At 40.9% G+C, this 18,321-nt stretch overlaps 1 long non-coding RNA gene across 1 annotated transcript in view; it reads right to left on the reverse strand.

Annotated features, from left to right (window-relative positions):
* Positions 1–1,264: 1,264 nt before the first annotated feature.
* Positions 1,265–18,321, reverse strand: part of LOC125690448 (uncharacterized) — a 49,681-nt gene continuing 32,624 nt past the window's right edge. Inside the window, exon 3 of the long non-coding RNA XR_007375681.1 lies at positions 1,265–1,347. This is a non-coding gene — a long non-coding RNA (uncharacterized LOC125690448). The remainder of the gene's footprint in view (positions 1,348–18,321) is intronic.

The raw sequence follows: 18,321 nt of genomic DNA on the forward strand, positions 1-18,321 counted from the left end.
CCCTTCTAGTCCTGGGATGAACACTCGAGGAAACACAGACTTTTTAACGCATCTTTAAAATCCATAAGCTCACATTCAGATAAAGCAGCAGGCAGTCGAGATTGACAAGCATGTTTTTAAATAGGAAGTAAATGCAGGCCTCAAAGAGCCTGCAATATTTTTTAATTAATAAGGAATCACTAGGAGCCAATTAAATCATGGTCATTCCAAATAGAAAAGATAGCACTGCTCTTTTTCTTTTGCTGCTACACAGGAGGTTCTTAAATTTGGCAATTTCTTGAAATAGAAGTGCTCTGCACCTTCTCAAATTACTTTTATTTGCAGTCATAATTAAGTGACAGTTAAGAAGCAAAGAAAACTTTTTTAACATTTAAGTTTTAGTTATTAAAAAAAAAATTTTTTTTTGGTGGTTTTAAAGAGCTGGAGGTTCATATTAAAATAACTAGGAGCAGACAAATCTGTCCTGGCTGTCCATAAGAAACTAAGATACATTTCTGCTTGCTTTTAATAGCAGTTAAATATGTCCAGGTCCAATTCTTTGTGTTTTCACATGGAGTCAAATAGGGGAAAAAAGCTTCAAACTTTGTAACTTTGTAGGAAATAGAAAACTTTAATTAAAAAATCAAATCTGTGTCTCACTGCTGCTCAGTGAATGAAAGAATTGGACTTAATGCAATGGCTCACCTACTCCACAGAGTCCAAAATACAGTGATTGATTTGGGTCTACCCCACTGAAGTGAAAACACTAACCAAAAGGAACCAAAAGATAAGAAATCTGACTTTTTTTTTTTTTTCCCCAAAAAAAGTCTATAAAAATTCTTTCCCCAAGGTGGCTTGTAGCTAAATCACAGCCCTACCAGGGGCATCTTCAGACTACTGATGTCAAGTAAACTTCTATACCTGCTATGATTTCTAAATTCAGGTATTCAAAGTACCCAGATATCCTGAACTGCTAACCCACCTCAAAATGTCATCAGTGGGACAGAAAGTTGTTACATTTTACTTAAATATGCGTAGTAAATGTCATAACTACCTTGCTCCTTGATTGCACAGAAAGACAGGGAATAACAGCTTTGGAGAACTTGTAGTCTAAGCTGATCCTAACCCCTTATACCTTAAGAAAGGTCGCTTTTGCATCTCCCTAAGGACCTATGTCTTTATTGCAAATGTTACTCAGTTCAATAATTCAAGCCTATTAAGACAATTAACTCCAAATCCTAATTACCTTTATTTTTTGAAGAGAGTGCTATGATTTTGACCTACGTTTGGATATATTCATTTCTCCCTCTTGCTCTCTATTGTCTCTAAATGTGCATAACCACAACAGTGCTGCCCAGCTTCTGATGTCTACAAAATAGAGGCATTTCATTATTTCACCATTGCAGGTCTTTTGTCAAAACCCAAAGACTCACATACTAATGTAGCCAAGTAATGTCTCCTAATCCAAATACGACATTTAATGAGTTGACTCAAACATCACTACTCGCCCTGTAACTTCTAGTTTGTCTACCCAATCACATTGTTACCCCAAGAGTTTCTATCTCCCCCACAGCTGCAGATCTTTACTCTGCTTCTGGAGTTAAGCTGGCAGCTGAGACATTGTTATTCTGTATTTGTCACAATCTGTCATAAAAGAATTGTTAAGTATAGTAAATACTACAAGAATTGGGCTCTGTAAGGGCTCAGGGAGTTAACAGTGCAAAATATGTTTTGCTCACTAGACATAAATATGTAGTCTGGTTTATTGACATAAAATAACTTGATACCTTTCTCATATCATGTTCAGAAGACAGGCAGTTTAGGAAAAAAAATCTGTGTAACTCCTGGTTGCATAGCTCTGTTCCAGTATATCAGTATGCTTGAAACAGCAAGCTATTATACATTCTATCAGTCAAATCAGTTCCCCACCCTCCCTAGACAGAAGCAAGCCTTACCTGAATCCCTAAATAGGAGAGCTATCACTCATACTACCTTCAAATAAACAAATTCAACCAATTCATTTTAATTACCTTACAGTCATCAGCTGTGCATATCAATACTGAAGTTAGGCTTTTCTTTGACTCAGGAGTTGTGCTTTAGGCCCGCTCCCATTATTCAAGGGAACGATTACAACAGACACTGCCTCCATCCTCATCTTTCAACCTTAGAAATTTGGAGCTACTGTTCTTTCCTCTACAATTTTCTCATTATATTCTTCCATGTTCTGTGTTGTGAAAAGCAATGTCTTTTAAAATTCAATTAAAATTTTACAAAAATGGCAGGAATATCACAGAATCACAGAATGGCCAGGGTTGGAAAGGACCTCAAGGACCATGAATCTCCAAATCCCCTGCCACAGGCAGGGCCACCAACCTCCACGTTTAATGCTTTTGTTTTTAATGTTTAACCAGGCTGCTCAGGGCCCCATCCAACCTGGCCTTGAACACCTCTAGGGACAGGGCATCCACAACCTCTCTGGGCAGCCTGTTCCAGTACCTCACCACTCTCTGGGTAAAGAATTTCCCCCTGATGTCCGACCTAAATCTTCCCTCCCTCAACTTAAAACCACTTCCCCTCGTCCTGCTGTTACCAACCCTTTCAAAGAGTTGATTCCCCTCCTGTTTGTAGTCTCCCTTTAGGTACTGAAAGACTGCAGTGAGGTCACCCCACAGCCTTCTTTTCTCCAGGCTGAACAAGCCCAGCTCCCTCAGCCTGTCTTCATAAGGGAGACTGATCATCCCTTATGATCATTCATAAGGGAGACCCTGATCATCTTTGTGCCTCTCCTCTGGACCCTCTCCAACAGCTCCCTGTCTTTTTTGTACTGGGGGCTCCAGACCTGGACACAGTACTCCAGATGGGGCCTCACAAGAGCAGAGTAGAGATATCAGACTACTTTCCCAGGCTCTTGTTAACATACTGCTGGATTCACCACTCCTCCTGGCAGCCAAAACCTGTGTTGCCAGGTTTGTGTCTTTCCCTGTAAGTCAAGGAGCTTTCTTTTTAAAATGTGTCACAAGGGAGTTCTGCCTATCTTTCAGCATTTTTAAAAGTCATGAACTACACTGCACTAGCAGAAAGTGACTAGAGAGACTAAAACAGAAGTCTAATCTACAACCTTGTGCATTAGAAAGAGATCTACAAAAAATGAGGAGTTGAATCTTCCACACTAATGTTGCTTACTAAGAAAGCCACTAGAGATGGCTGATGACTATTAGAGGTCTGCTAATTTCAGAAGTACTCAGTGAGGCTGCTCATGGCTTTAATTGCCTTCTTTATTTATTTATTTTTGTTACTTTATCCTCTTCATGTACATTACTAAACAGCTTTGGCCTACACTTTTTTATTTCGCTAGTCTTCTTATGAAGTGGATGTACTACATGATTATAACTTTCTTTTCTTGTGCCTTAATCTCCTGGGACATAATGATCATCATGCATGTAGGCATGGTGGAAAGCTGACTCAAATGCTGTTTCCTTTCTATTTCTCATTTCTTTTCCCTCAGGAAGCTCTAGTAACTTCCCACTATTTCTTTTCTTCACTTAGATTTCTTCTTGCGAGGAAAAACAACAGTATCAAGGAGCAAATACATTGTGAACCAGCTATTTACTGCAAATGTCCCATTTCTTTGCTCCGTGAGTATGAGAAGCAGTAGAGCGAAAAGGGAACTATGCCAACTTGAGTAATTAATATTCACAATAATTGCCTTTAAAATAAAAAGTAGCAAAGGATGCTGACTGCAGAATTTGTTAGAAGATGGCTGCCAACCTGGCAATGGAGAAAGTGACTCTCATTCTCCTGGCTTCACATTTTCAGCCCCAAAAGTGAGGTAGTTAATCTGTATGTCCTTCTCCCTTGTAGACTTTCACTTTGGGATCTGGCCTTTACTTCAGTCATTTAAAGATGGACAATTAGTCATTTTACTGCCCCAAAAATATAGAATCATAGAATCACCAAAGTTGAAAAAGACCTCCAAGACCATCCAGTCCAACTGTCCAGCTACCATCAATATTTCCCACTAAACTATGTCCCTCTATACAACATCTCAACATTTCCAGGACACTCCCAGGGATGGTGACTTCACCACCTCCCTGGGTCAGCAAGCACGTTCCAGTGCGTGACCACTCTTTTAGAGAGGAAGTATTTCCTAATGTCCAATCTGAATCTCCGCTGGTGCAACTTGAGGCCATTCTCTCTAGTCTTATCTCTAGTTACATGGGAGAAGACACAGACGCCCACCTCACTACAACCTCCCTTCAAGGAGCTGTGGTGAGCAATAAGGTCTCCCCTGAGTCTCCTCTTCTGCAGACTTAACAACCCTAGCTCCTTCAGTTGCTCCTCGTAAGACTTGTGCTCCAGACCCCTCACCAGCTTTGTTGCCCTCCTCTGAACACACTCCAGGACCTCAACATCTTTCTTGTAGTTAGACACCCAAAACTGAAAAAGTACTCAAGGTACTAGCCTCACCAGTGCTGAGTACAGAGGGATGATTACTTCCTTGCTCCTGCTGACAACTATTTCTGATACAAGCCAGGATGCCATTGACACACTGCTGGCTCATGTTCAGCTGAGTATTGACCAATACCTCCAAGTCCATTTCCTCTATGGTCCTCTAGTCACTATGCCCCAAGCCTGTAGCATTTCCTGGGGGTTGCTGTGGCCAAACTGCAAAACCCGACACTTGGTCTTATTCAACCTCATCACACTGGCTTCAGCCTAGCAATTCCGCCTGTTCAGATCCCTCTGTAGGGCCTTCCTACTCCCTAGGCAGATTGACACTTCCTTCCAGCTTGGTGTCATCTGCAAACTTACTGAGGGTACACTCAATGCCCTCATCCAGGTCATCAATAAAGATATTGAACAGAACAGGCCCCGATATGGACCCCTGGAGAACACCATTCATGACTGGTCACCAGCTGGATTTAACTTCATTCACCACTACTCTCCAGGCCCTCCAGTCAGTTCTTTACCCAGCAAAAAATTTATCTGTCCAAGACAGAGGCTGCCAGCTTCTGCAAGAGAGTACTGTGGGAGACAGTGTCAAAGCCTTTGCTGAAGTCTAGGTAGACTGTGTCAACAGCCTTCCCCTCCAGGTAGGTCACTTGATCATAGAAGGAGATCAGGATGGCCAAGCAGGACCTGCCTTTCATGAACCCATGCAGCCTGAGCCTGATCCCCAAGTGTGAGGTGTGGAGTCAACCACCTTACTCCAGACAACCTTGCAGGGGGATGTCCCACCACATTCTCACTCACCTCTCCCTTAAGTTACAGAGCCTCAAACCTCTTATGTAGGGACACCTGGAGAACCAAGGTAGGTCAGGATGGGGGTTGCCTGTGACGCCAAGCTGGGACCTGTTTCCACTCCTTTCAAATCGTCTCCCTCTAGCTGGTATCACCTTTGTGTCTTTCCTGCAAATTTAGTGGGGAATTGCTCCATCAATCTATCTCCTGCTCATACTGTCTGATACTCCTTAATCTCTCCAGCTCCTCCTTGAGCTTCACCACCATATTGAGCAGATCATCCACCTGCTCATGCCTCACAAAAGTGGAATCCCTGCCACCCTTCGCCAGTGGCAACATGCTCAGGCACTTGCTGCAGCCAGAGACTTGAACAGCCGTATGTGGGCACTCTGTCTGAGTCACCACATCCTTCCTTGCCAGTGCTTTCTCCCTGGTGGAGACCATGGTCCCATGACAACAGAATGCCATTGCCACACAGAGAACAATGGCATCTGGCAGCTGCTCCCTGATAGGGCTATCCTTCAACCAGCCGAGGCCATCCCTGCTTCAGTGTGGAATGCATCTCCAGAGCTGAGTACCTTGCCAAAAAGTAAGGTATCAATGAGATTTGAAAAATTTGGGTAAAAAGACCTTGGGCATTCTTAATTGTTAGCTTTGTTTTGTTTTGCTTAAGCTCCACTAACATTAGAATTTTGCATCTAAGAATTCCACGTCTTTCCACTGGCAAAAGCAAATATTCTTTCCGACTCAATTTTTATTCCTAGCCTGTAATAGGCTTGGCTATATGAATTCTACAACAGTCTGCCTGCAGTTCTGCACTGCTTCAGTGCTAATGAAGGAAGGAAGCTTCATTGCATTTCACAACCAATAGTTTCAATAATTTTAATGCACAGTAAAATAAGGCAACAATTTCCCACTCTTATTTTTCTATTATTTTTCTATTATTTTAATCTAATTCTTAGGAAAATAAAAGCCATGTGTGATAGGGAATATCTCCATTGTAAGGCTTAGCAGTGAAGAAGTTAACAATGTTGATCTGTATGCTGCTATATTTAAGTTTCAATGTTAACATCCCTCTGAAACAAATAGGTCTGATTACTCTTTTTTGAACTAATTTTTCATGTTCTGCAGACTGAGGTGTTGTCTACATTAAGAACCTTTGCACCATTATAACTACCCTAACTTTAGTTACATCAATCCCACTCCCTGATGTAGATGAATTGTACCTAACCACATTGTTTTATGGCTGTGCAGGCTGCTCATGGTAAGCATTGTCAACAAAGAACAATGGAGTTTCTTGATGCAAAGTTTCCCAAATGGGGAAAAATATTATATGGCTTTTCATTCTCTTTGCATTTTAAAGATTGCATTTTGAACAACAAAGAGTTAAAATGTTTTTGAAAGAAAGAAAAATAAATCAAAAACTAAAACTCTCTGCTCGACTGAGGCAGCCCCAGCCCAAACCTTTGAGGAGTGTTTCTGCTTCAAGGACCCTCTGTTTAATAGGTGTGGGCGTATGGTCAAAGGCTGAATATACCAACTTTCAAAATAGCCTGCTGATATCTCCACAGGTACAAATGACTGCCCTTCACACCACCAGCATAGTGCAAAAGGGGGTTATATTCCCCTGAGTAGGAGCAGATATTTTCTGTTGGCACACTACCCAACACAGGAGGGTCAGATACCACAATATAAATATTTAATCTTAATAACTAGGGAGGAAATATCAAGGGGATATGTTAACATGATGCTCTCTAAAGCTTATTGCATATAAGCAATATCTTTGCCTTTATTTTTTTCAGTAGATAGAAGAATAGAAGCCAGAATTTCTAAATGTAGAATCAAAAGTTGACAAAGTCTGAATTTCTGTGCCCATTGGGATTGCAACTGAGAAGTCCAGATTTTCAGCTTAAGACATAACACGTGGAGATTTTGCCTGTGTGAGGAGTCGGACAATAAGAAAGGGGCTGGTGGTGGGAGAAGTGGGGTTTTGCATCCCTTCCTCTCCCTCCCCTCTCTGGAACACATGTTTCTACTATGAGTAAAAATAAATAAATCCCCAGTTGTCTTGCTGTGCCCAATTAGTATTCCATCCACAAGCTGTCCCATCAGGGAAGAATGCCGCCCTCACACACGTGTTCAGGATAGTACTGATGGATCTGAGGGCCTCTCCAAACACAGTGACCATCTGCTGGGCAAAACATAGGGGTCTGACAAGCAGGAGCCATTCAGCCCTGTTGTTGGGCCACATTATTACATATTTGACAAGGGTAATGAGAGGCTGTCATTAACCTTACATGACAGTCTCCACAATGACACGCACTAAAGCAAGAACAAAGAGCAGAACTCAGTAAAAAGGCACCTACTTCTCATTTAACCCCGGAATTGTCAGACACCATTATTGCTAATGGAGGCTGGCGGTCCTGGGGTTAATTTCCATCTCTGTGTTCTGCTTGTTCTCTTTTTGAAATGTACTCTTCGTATGGTTAAGGAAGCAGTTTTATCAATGCTATTGGGAAGGCAATGCATTATTTATCATAACACACTGAGATGTAAGAACAGAGAGGGTCTCCTGGAGGAATGAACAAACAGACATATTTCATGAACCCTTCTGATGGTCTGAAAAAAAAACATTTCTGAGCTCAGTCTCTGATATTTAAGGTTATCATTGTCTAAGTGTGACATTTCTCTCATCTGCACTTCCTGCCAGATTTCTGTCAAGCTTAAAATCACAAGACTGTTTTCCTAGTGACCTTGTCACAGTCACCTGGCTTTATACCCACAGGGAAATCCCATTGAGAAACTTAATCGGTCTCATGACTTTTACTTGAACAGCAGATGTAGGGTGAGACAGTATTTATAATTTCCGGAAATAAAAGGTCATCTGAATATAAAATCTCTGTCTCAGTTGTAATGATATGGGTTACAGTCCTCTGCAAGTAGTGGAGATCTTGTAACAGAGCTGTGTGCCACATCAACGAGCTGAGGAGCGCATTTATTTCCACGGTGACCTCCAGACTGAACCTTGGATGGGGGGCTCAGGGAATGAATGCAAGCACTTGTTCAGATGCTTTGGCATATTTGGAACAAATGATAGAAGTTGAAGTGAAGATTACGTCTCACTGCAGGAGACTCGGAGCTGGTACAGCTGGGCGTGAGCACGCAGGAGTCACAAGGTTTGGGAACAGCTCGAGCCAATGAGAAAATAGGACATCAGGTGGTGGGTAGCCGCAGAATGAGGATGCTGGGAGCTGTTGGGGGGAGGGGACGCCATCTCTGTGGAGAAGCTCTCTATAAATAGCATACAAAAAGCAAAGCACTTTCTTTCCACACAAAGAAGTGAGTGCAGCAGCACGAATGCATCCTTCCAGAGATGCGAGCTGAGAGGCTGGGAATGAGGCTGGGCAAAAGATTAATGCTTCTATGGAGAAGGTGGAAGGTGAAAGTCACAGTAACAAGACAAACTATTCCAGAAGTTATTGCAAGCAAGACTGCCTTTTTCTTTTTCTCCTGGCAATATATTAGCAGTCATCAGATGTTCACAGTCATGTTTGTTACTTTTAAAGGTAAAATATATCACACAAGCAAGTTTCAGGGTATGGATTGCTAGTGCAAATTTATCATGATGGCCTTTGCAGAGTCAGTTGCCAATGCCACATGCTGTCTTCTTTGTTCTCTTACTAGAGAGTGCCCTCTTCTCGAGCTACCCACATGTAAATCATACTTGTTGCCACTGAATCAAGCATCATTCTTGTCTAGCTATCCAGAATTGGGTTTGCATCAACAGCTGCATTATCAAATCATTGTTTACAAATACTCTTGAGGAGCTACTGAATGGAAGGCAGACCACATGTGAAACTGAGTTCTTCTCTTAAATGACAAAATTGTTAGTTAAGCAGTTTTTCTGCTTTACCCAGCTTGGTTTCACACATGCTTCCTGCTACAGCTATGAGGATTTAATAAGTATTTTTCTTACTAGTAAGGATGGGCTTGTTAGGGAAATGAAGGTCAGGGGCAGCTTGAGATGTAGCTATCAGAGATGATGGAGTTCAAGATCTTGATTGAAAGAAGCAAACTAGAAAGTAGGATTGCTTCCCTGAACATCAGGAGAACCAACTTTGATCTCTTCCAGGACCTACTTGGAACTATCCCATGGGCTGGGGTGTTAGAAGGTAAAGGGGCCTGTGGGAGCTGGTCAGCACTTAAACAGCGCTTCTTCCAAGCTCAGGATCTGTGTGTCCCTTTGAGTAAGAAATCAGGAAAGGGTGTCAGGAGCATAAACTCAAAGGGAATAAGAAGGTCCATGAAATGTGGAAAAAATGTCTGACCACTTGGGAATAATACAGGAATGTTGTCAGAGCCTGCAGGGATATGACAAGGAAGGCTAAAGCCCGCCTGGGATTGAATCTGGCAAAGGAGATAAAGAATAAAAATAAGAAGGGCTTTTTTAAGTAGGTCAGCAGTAAAAGAAAGAATAGGGAAAATATGGGCCCCCTAAATGAGGAGGCTTTCCTGGTAATGGGGGATGCTGAGAAGACGTCGGAGTCGGTGACCCAAGGAGAAGACCCCAGGTGTTGGTGCTGGGTCCTGTCTTGTTCAACATCTTCACCAATGAACTTGATGAGGCAATAGAGTCCACCTTCAGCAAGTTTGCTAATGATATGAAGCTGGAAGGAATGGCTGACATGCCAGAAAGTGTGCTGCTATTCAGCGAGGCCTGGACAGGCTGGAGAGTTGGGCAGAGAGGAAATAGATGAGGTTTAATACAAGCAAGTGTAGAGTCTTGCACCCAGGGAGGAATAATTGCATGCACCAGTACAGGTTGGAGGACAACTGGCTGGAGTGGAGCTTTGCAGAGAGGAACCTGGGTGTCCTGGTGGATGGCAGGTTGGCCATGAGCCAGCAGTGTGTCCTCGTGGCCAAAAAGGCCAATGGCATCCTTGGGTACATTAAAAAGATCATGGCCAGCAGATCAAGGGAGGTGATCCTCCCCTTCTACTCTGCCCTGGTGAGGCCTCACCTGGAGTATCATGCCTAGTTCTGGGCTCCCTGGTACAAAGAAGACAGGGGTGTCCTGGAGAGAGTCCTGTGGTGGGCCACAAAGATGACAAAGGGCCTGGAGCACTTCTCATATGAGGAAATGCTGAGAGACTTGGGTCTATCCAGCCTCGAGAAAAGAATACTGAGGGAGGATCTTATTAATATCTATAAATATCTAAGGTGCAGGAGGCAAAGGGATGAGGCCAGACTCTTTTCAGTGATGCATGGCAATAGGACAAGGGGAAATGGCTACAAACTGAAGCATGGGAAGTTCCACACAAGTGTGTGTTAAGAACTTCTTCATGATAAGGGTGACAGAGCACTGAAACAGGCTGCCCAAAGAGATTGTGGAGTCTCCTTCTCTGGAGACATTCAAGACCTGCCTAGATGACTACCTGTGCTACCTGGCATAGAAGCTGGACTAGATGATTTCTAGAGGTCCCTTCTTCCAGCCCCCACAATTCTGTGATTCTGTGATTCTGTGAAAAGTAGTGGAAATATGAGGCTAACTCACAAGCTCTCCTCCTACAAAAGAACTTTTCTCTCAGTGCAGGATGCCATTCATTAATTTCCCCAGGAAGTGTTCTTTTCAAACTACTAAGGATAACTGAAGCATTTGTGCTGCAGTACTGTCAATATATGGATTCTGTACAGCTCTCTGTCTTCCCATACCTCTTTCCCTGCCTACAGCTCTTACCTCCTTCTACTCCTTTTTGTTGTTTTCTCCACCCTTAGTCTGAAAAATTATTGGCTTTAGCTCAAGACAGAGTCATAGGGAAATCTAGCTTCATCATTTGAATCTTAATAGATTGGTATGATTGCTAATAATGGTTGTAAAATGATACGTTTCAGTACACGGCAATGGCAATCTTAACAAGTATGCTTGCTTCTTTCTAGCACTTATAACAATGGGAATGAAGCCAAATTACCCTTAGTTAGGATTTTCTAGGCTATCTAAATCTGGTGGAGATGCTTGACTGCTTCAGTCAGACTGTCCATTGCCTATCAACAATGGGCTATGGCAGCCATTTGAAAGACAGTAATTTATTTCTAAATTTTCTGAATATTTTATGTGCTAGCCTTGAAGGATAAAATGATTTATGAATATAGAAGGATCACCAATCCTAAAGAAATCTTCAAATATAGAATATGCATGATATTCCAGTGACTTTTAATTCTGTGGAGAATTTGGAGAGTCTGTGTTATCAAGATCCCTCAGGACAACAAAAAAAAATTGATATGACTTTCCTTAAAGGGAATTTTAAGAGTGTTCTTTAACTCTAATTAGTGAATCTACTTGGGAATTCTCAGAAACAGCATTCTGTACTCATAAAGGAAGAATACCTAATAGTTTTTCATACAAAACAAAGTTGATTTCCTCTTTTAATTGCACGATTCAGGCTTAACTAAAGGATCAGATCTGATGGCTCTGTATTAACATGCAGTGAGTTCCCTCAACACGTCTGATCTTTAATCTGTTATGAATAGGACATCACATTTACCTGTAACATCTATTTCCAATACAAATTCATACTTTATTTATGGTCACTATGTTTATGAGGTTATATAAACCAATTATATTTTCATTTAATACTACATTTATGTTAAGAAATTAAATGCTCATACTGTTAATTGCTAGAACTCTATTTCATTTTCTTATTTTCTGAGGCTGATTAGTGGCTGTTTTGCTCGAGTGTTATGTCATAAATCCTACTTTCCATGACTTTTTAAGAGATACATACTGGTTAAGATTCTTGCTGTGTTACTATATTAAATAAAGATCATGATTGTGTAAATGATAACACTGTACCATACTGCAGTCTCTTAATACACTGTAAAAGCTAAAATCAACTTGATGTAGAGATAGTGAAATAATATACAGCACTGAATTCCGCAGTGTATAAACAAATGAACAGAATACAATTCTGTTGCATTTTGCATAACTTTCATAAGTAGAAATTGAGTTTACCACTTGCCCAAGTGATCTTTATATATCCAGTCTTGGTGTGACATGAAGTATGCTGCATATGCAGTAAATATAAAGAATTATAGTACATGTGCAGTAAATATAAAGAATTATAGTACATGTGTCCTGCTGGCTTCAAAGAAAGGAAAAACAAGGTGAAAAGAAGATAAAAGAGAAAGCAGTTATCAATATAAATAAAAACTTCTGCCATCCCAGAAAAAAAGAGAAGGATCCATATTCTTTGGAACATGGGACCGTACAAAATGATTCATACGTTTTAATCAGTAGGAGAGATTTCATTCTACATGCTTAGCATATATTGGCAAGTTATGCAAGTATAATGTTCTGCCTTTAGTTTAGCCTCAAACAGTGTGATGTGAATCAGATTAAACTACATTTAATCAGATTTCTGATGAATTATGAATGGACCTATGAAGAGATTGGGCCATTAAGCAACAGATGAGACATAACTGCCCCAGATGCTTCACCTAGGGTAAACTCAAGTGACTGTATTACAACTTCCTAAAAGCTGGAAGACTTAACAACCTAAATTAGTTGATACCTTAGGAGAAGAGGAGACTCCAGGGCAGAAAACCTCACTGTTAAGACAGAAATTACAGATTTGTACCAAAGACATCTAAAATACAATTTTTTCATCTTCAGCAGATAAAATACAATCATAATCTGAATAACTAGATTTCAAATAAATTACTCAAAGTGTATTTTATGCAAAACCAAAACAGGTCCAGCACAGCATTTTGTAGTTTTCCCTGTGATTATCAAATATTCACCAAAGTGTAAGTCTTTAAAGCTCTTCTGTTTTCTGCTTTCTGTTTCAGTTTTGCATTCTCCATACTATCCATCCAGCTAGTTTTGTTATTTAACTGCCTGTATTCCAAATTAAAAAAATAAGAGGAGCAGGCAGATGCTTAATTTAGAGATTGACTCTCTGAGGAAATAGTGGACAGCATTGAATTAGACATTATTTCAATATAAAATCATGAAAAATGTCATCCATTCTTGGCCAAGGGTTTGAAGACAAGACAGGAAAGAAGCACAGGGATCCTGCTAAGCACTATTAAAAGATCAGTCAAATACTTCTGACAGTGAAATCATATGATTTTCACTATCAACATGTGGCAGCATTGTGGATTTTCAAAGTCACAGGTAAAATGATTTACTGACACAGGAAATTCTGACCTACCGCTGTTGTGAACAATGACTGCCATGTGGAAAAAGTGATCTCACTGTCCTACTGTCAGAGCATTATTTCATCGAAGTATAGTGCAAGCAGTTCAGAAGTTAAGCTGTATTTCTGCCGTATCTCTCAGGACTCTCAAAGGACTATTAGTTTTTTATAGCAAGTAGCTGCTGGCAGCATTGCCATTGCATCCAGTTTCTCAATCAACTTTGCTGGAGGGAAGACAGCCCTACACAGAACTTAAGTACACAAAGTAAGGCAAAATTTTGTTATAGTCCTATATGTAAAATTCCAAGTCTTATATAGCATATATACAGATATTACAGAACTTCCTGAATTCAAGGTTGTGAAGACAGAAAAGCCCCAGCAATTGACTGCAGAGAAGCTCTTCCTATCACTTTTTGAATAACATTTGCCAGTAGTGGTCGTTTGCTCTGGAGGATGAACTTAGTGGAGTTTTCTCTTATGAATTTTGTCACTGCTATTGTTCTGGTACCCACAGAATTTCTGAAAGCAGCCTATCCTGCCATCCACTCTCCCTGAGTGTCATCACTGGTAAACTGTAGTGACTAGGACAAGAGGTAATTGTTTTAAATTGTGCTAGGGGAGGTTCAGCTTGGATATTTGGAAAATTTTCTTATCAGAAAGAGTGGTAATGCCTTGAAACTGGCTGCTCAGTGAGGTGGCAGGGTCACACCCCCTGGATGTGTTCAAGAAATGTGTTGATATTGCACTGACAGACAAAGGTTATTGGGCACATAGTGGGGATGGGTTGATGGTTGGACTAGATGATCTTAGTGGTCTTTTTTAACCTAAATGATTCTATAATTCTACAACTTATTTCCTTTCCTACACAGAGATCTGTAACAGTATGGTCCTTGTTCCAAACACCCATCCATGTGATGTTTGGAACAGCTTTCACAGTCTCTCTCAGCATGGTCACAGCCTGCACTTACCATTCTGATTCTCACTACAGCTCCTTCTATCCACATTTTCTTACCATGCAGCAGGTGGAGGCAACTTTCCATTTTGGTGGCATCTTAGTAGGGGAGGCTGATACTCTCAACTCATTTCATTGCTGAAGTTGAGAGTAACAAACAACTTCTTGTGAGAAGCTATGTCCCAGCCAGGCAGCAGCCCATAAGGTTGCCAATGCTTCCCACTCTGTGTCAAGAGCCCTGTTTGGTGCAGAAATAGCAGCAGCAGCACTAGCACACCTCAAATCCTCCTGCTTTAGCAAGAAAATCAGCAGCCTGCTTTACTGAACTCTGAGAACATTTCATCGGAAACATTCTTCAATTTTGTCTGCTGGAGTCAATGTTTTGGAGCACTGTGATCTTTTAGTTACCAAAAGGAATTGTCCCTACTATAACTGGAGTATTCAGCTGGAAACTGTATCACAAAAACACTCAAAAATCAGACGTATAAAGTTTCAGTAAAATATTCTATGAATTTCTACATCATACATACAAACAACATGTGTTCCACCATCAGAGATCATAACTGGGCTGCAGGATCTTGCCCCAGGGTAATGCTGAACTAGATTGCTTATTCTGCCCTGCCTGAGTTTTTGTCCTTTCTATAAACAACAAAGTGCTCTAGGGAGTCATTCGTATGCCAGTAAGTGCTGGAACTTCCAAGGGCAAGCAAGCATAACTTTGTGCTTACACTTCTGAAGCAGGTCACTGTCCTCTGAAGCAGGTCTCCAGGCACAGAGGGTTCTCAGACTGTTCTGTGATGTCTGTAATTCATGAAATGAAGAGAAATAAAACATGCCACACCCTTTCTAAGAATCACCATCAAATTATTTCAGTGGCTGAAGTGGAAGATTACAGTATCACACTAAACCACAGAATTTGAGTAAGGCACCTCAGGATATCATCAAGTCCAACCCCTCTTCTACAGCAGGTTTCCATTCCTGCTTCTTTTTTTTTAACTCATTCTGTTCAGAGATCTCATTTATTCCCTGGACCCCCAGTCATACTACATTTTCATAGGTAAAGTAGCATTATCTTATTGATGCTATTTACATATACTCCTATTCTGGGCCATTTCTTGAGATGTTCACATGGCCAATATAAGCAGGGACGCATGCTAGCAGTTGAGTAAATTTCTGGTTTTGTTTGTGAAGGACTCCTCTCCAACATGATTTAAATCTGGAAGAAAGAAATACCTATGTTGCATTTCCTGTCCAGTTACACAGAGAAAGAAAACTGTGCATCCTGGAACACAGGTATGAGCTGTTAAAACTATTCTCTTAAATGCAATGTCTGTTTGCACTTAGAAACTGTGAGTTATCAGCAGTTCTGTTGCTTTGAATGAAAGAGCTTGTGTGCTATGTCTGCACTGTCACTGCATTTGGAAAGACTGTCACAATCAGGCAAATTAATTCTGATTTCATCCCTAAAATAAATTATGGGATCATAAAGGACCATCATAATGTTCAGGAATTTCTTTTGACCCAGGCTTCCTACAACAGCCTTCTCAGTCCTTTATCTTTCCTTCCTTTTTCATCTTGCCAGAAAAAATTATTTGGAGCATGAGTGTTCAAGATATAAGAACACAGACAACAAAAAGAGAATTTTGGTACAACTGAGTGTATACTTTGGAATTTCTCTCCAGAAAGACTTTGCTTCACTGTGCCATCGTTCACAGGAGATCTGTATATTTGACATTGATATTTGCTGCTTCAGGTCTGCCTCAGTGCATTCCTCCAAAGCATCAATAGTCTGCAGATCTGAATGAGTCAGGAAGTTGGTGCGCTCCTACTCCAACTACTCTTTACATGGGCTCAAAATAGTACCTATTTTCAGAGTGCACCAAATTTGCACAATTAATTGGATTCAGTACAGCAAAGAGTTACAGCTGTTGTTTTATTTTAAAGGAGGTGGTAGAAAGGGATAACGCCTACCTTTCTGAGGAGTCCTGTGGTTAGATATTAGTGGTTAGAATGATGACTTTGCACTCCTGTACAAGTGGACAGGAACAGACACCCCTAACTTTCTCACATTTTCCTGAACTTTACACCACTGAAAGTAGGGAGAGCATTTCCCACACTCACCGTATTTAAGCTCTGCTATCATTCAGCAGAGAATGCAAAACCCACTGTGCAAGATAAGCTAGTTGAGCTCTACTTTGGCTTTCTATGATGGAGCGATGGTATCCCTGGACAAAGGCAGGGCAAGTCATGTCAACTACCTGGACCTATGCAAGGCCTTTGACATGACCTCGTGATATCATCAAGTCCAATGACATGGTCTCACAGCATATCCTTATCTCTAAATTGGAGATATATGGATTTGAAGGCTGGACTATTTGGTGAATTAAGAATTGGTTGGATGGCTGCAGAGGGAGGATTGGGGTCAACTGGTGGATGGGAAGTTGGACATAAGCCAGCAATGTGACCAGCAGGTTGAGGGAAGTGATCCTACCCCATACTTTGCGCTATGAAGCTTCACCTGGAGTACTGCATCCAGATGTGGAGTCCTTGGTACAGGAGAAGCACAGACCTGCTAGAGCACTTTCAAAGGAGGGCCACACAAATGATCCAAGGGATGGAACAGCTCTCTTACAAGGACAGGCTGATGATACAGCTGGGGTCGTTCAGACTGGAGAAAAGAAGGATCTGGGGTGACATGGTAACATGGCATTCAAGGCTAGGTTGGATGGAGCCCTAGGCAGCCTGATCTGGTGGATGGCAACCCTGCTCATGGCAGGGGTTTGTAACTAGTTGATCTCTAAGGTTCCCTTCAATCCAAAGCATTCTATGGTTTTATGGTTCTACTATATTCATATATTTGGTTTTACTCCAAACTTGCTTCTGGGATTGCAGGTAGAAACTTTTATTTATGGTAAGAGACAATGGCAATCTTTCATTTTATAGCAGCTAAACAAATTCTTAGCCCACACAGAAATGTCCACTACCTCTACTCTTACCTCTTATTGTATGTTTGTATGATTCTGCCAGTAAAGCACTGGGAAAAAAAAAAAAAAAAAAAAAAGATGGTTGTAATCAGATCATTGGCTAAAACAACTGATCAATAACAACTGCATATGCTGCAAAGAGCCTTTAATGGCTCTTAATCCCCATTAGACTGAGCTGGAGGAAGTTGGAGGAGAAACTGCATCACATTTCAACCATTTATAGCAGCATACTGGTACTTGAGCAGCTTTCAGGGAATGGGAGCACTTGTTCTGAGGTGCTCTGGGACAACCATCAGTAGGATAGGAAACTATTGCATCATTATTATCCAGGAAATGCTTTGGGGACCCTCCAGAGAATTGACTCCAAGGCTTATAATTTTTTAACAAGTCTATGTTGGGTCAACCAGCAGAATAGAAGCGTAAGAAGCTGTCTACCACTGGTAACTAAACATGATTTGGGACATATTTGACTCAGTTTATGAAATCAAAAAAGTCCAGTTTTAATCATGTATACCACTACTACATGTACTACCTTTAGGAGCATCTCCTTCCAAACACAACTCATCTTCCTGACATGTTTCAGTGAGGTCATGCAATGACAAAAGTTTCTATATATACTTGCTTTGTTTCTGCACTAAACTAAGTAAAATATGTACATCAATCTTACTGGTGGCTTATACTGTGTTCTTCTATCTCACATTTAACTCCTCTGGTATGAAACAACTCTACGTGCGTGTCTCTTCAGCCTATACATTTTGTATAGCAAAGACAAAATTCAAAATAAAAACCTATATAAAATACATAGCATCCAATCCATAGATACTACGTGTTACCACAGGGTTCAATACATAATCTTAGTGAATCCAATATTAAGTTTACCTAAGTTTATCTTATTCTTGCACTGTACTGACATTCAGTAAATCTTATTTCACTGATAGGATCTAGAGCTTAACTAATGTCTATTTTTAAC

The sequence above is a fragment of the Lagopus muta genome, chromosome 3, assembly GCF_023343835.1.
Source record: "Lagopus muta isolate bLagMut1 chromosome 3, bLagMut1 primary, whole genome shotgun sequence".
Lineage (NCBI taxonomy): Eukaryota > Metazoa > Chordata > Aves > Galliformes > Phasianidae > Lagopus > Lagopus muta.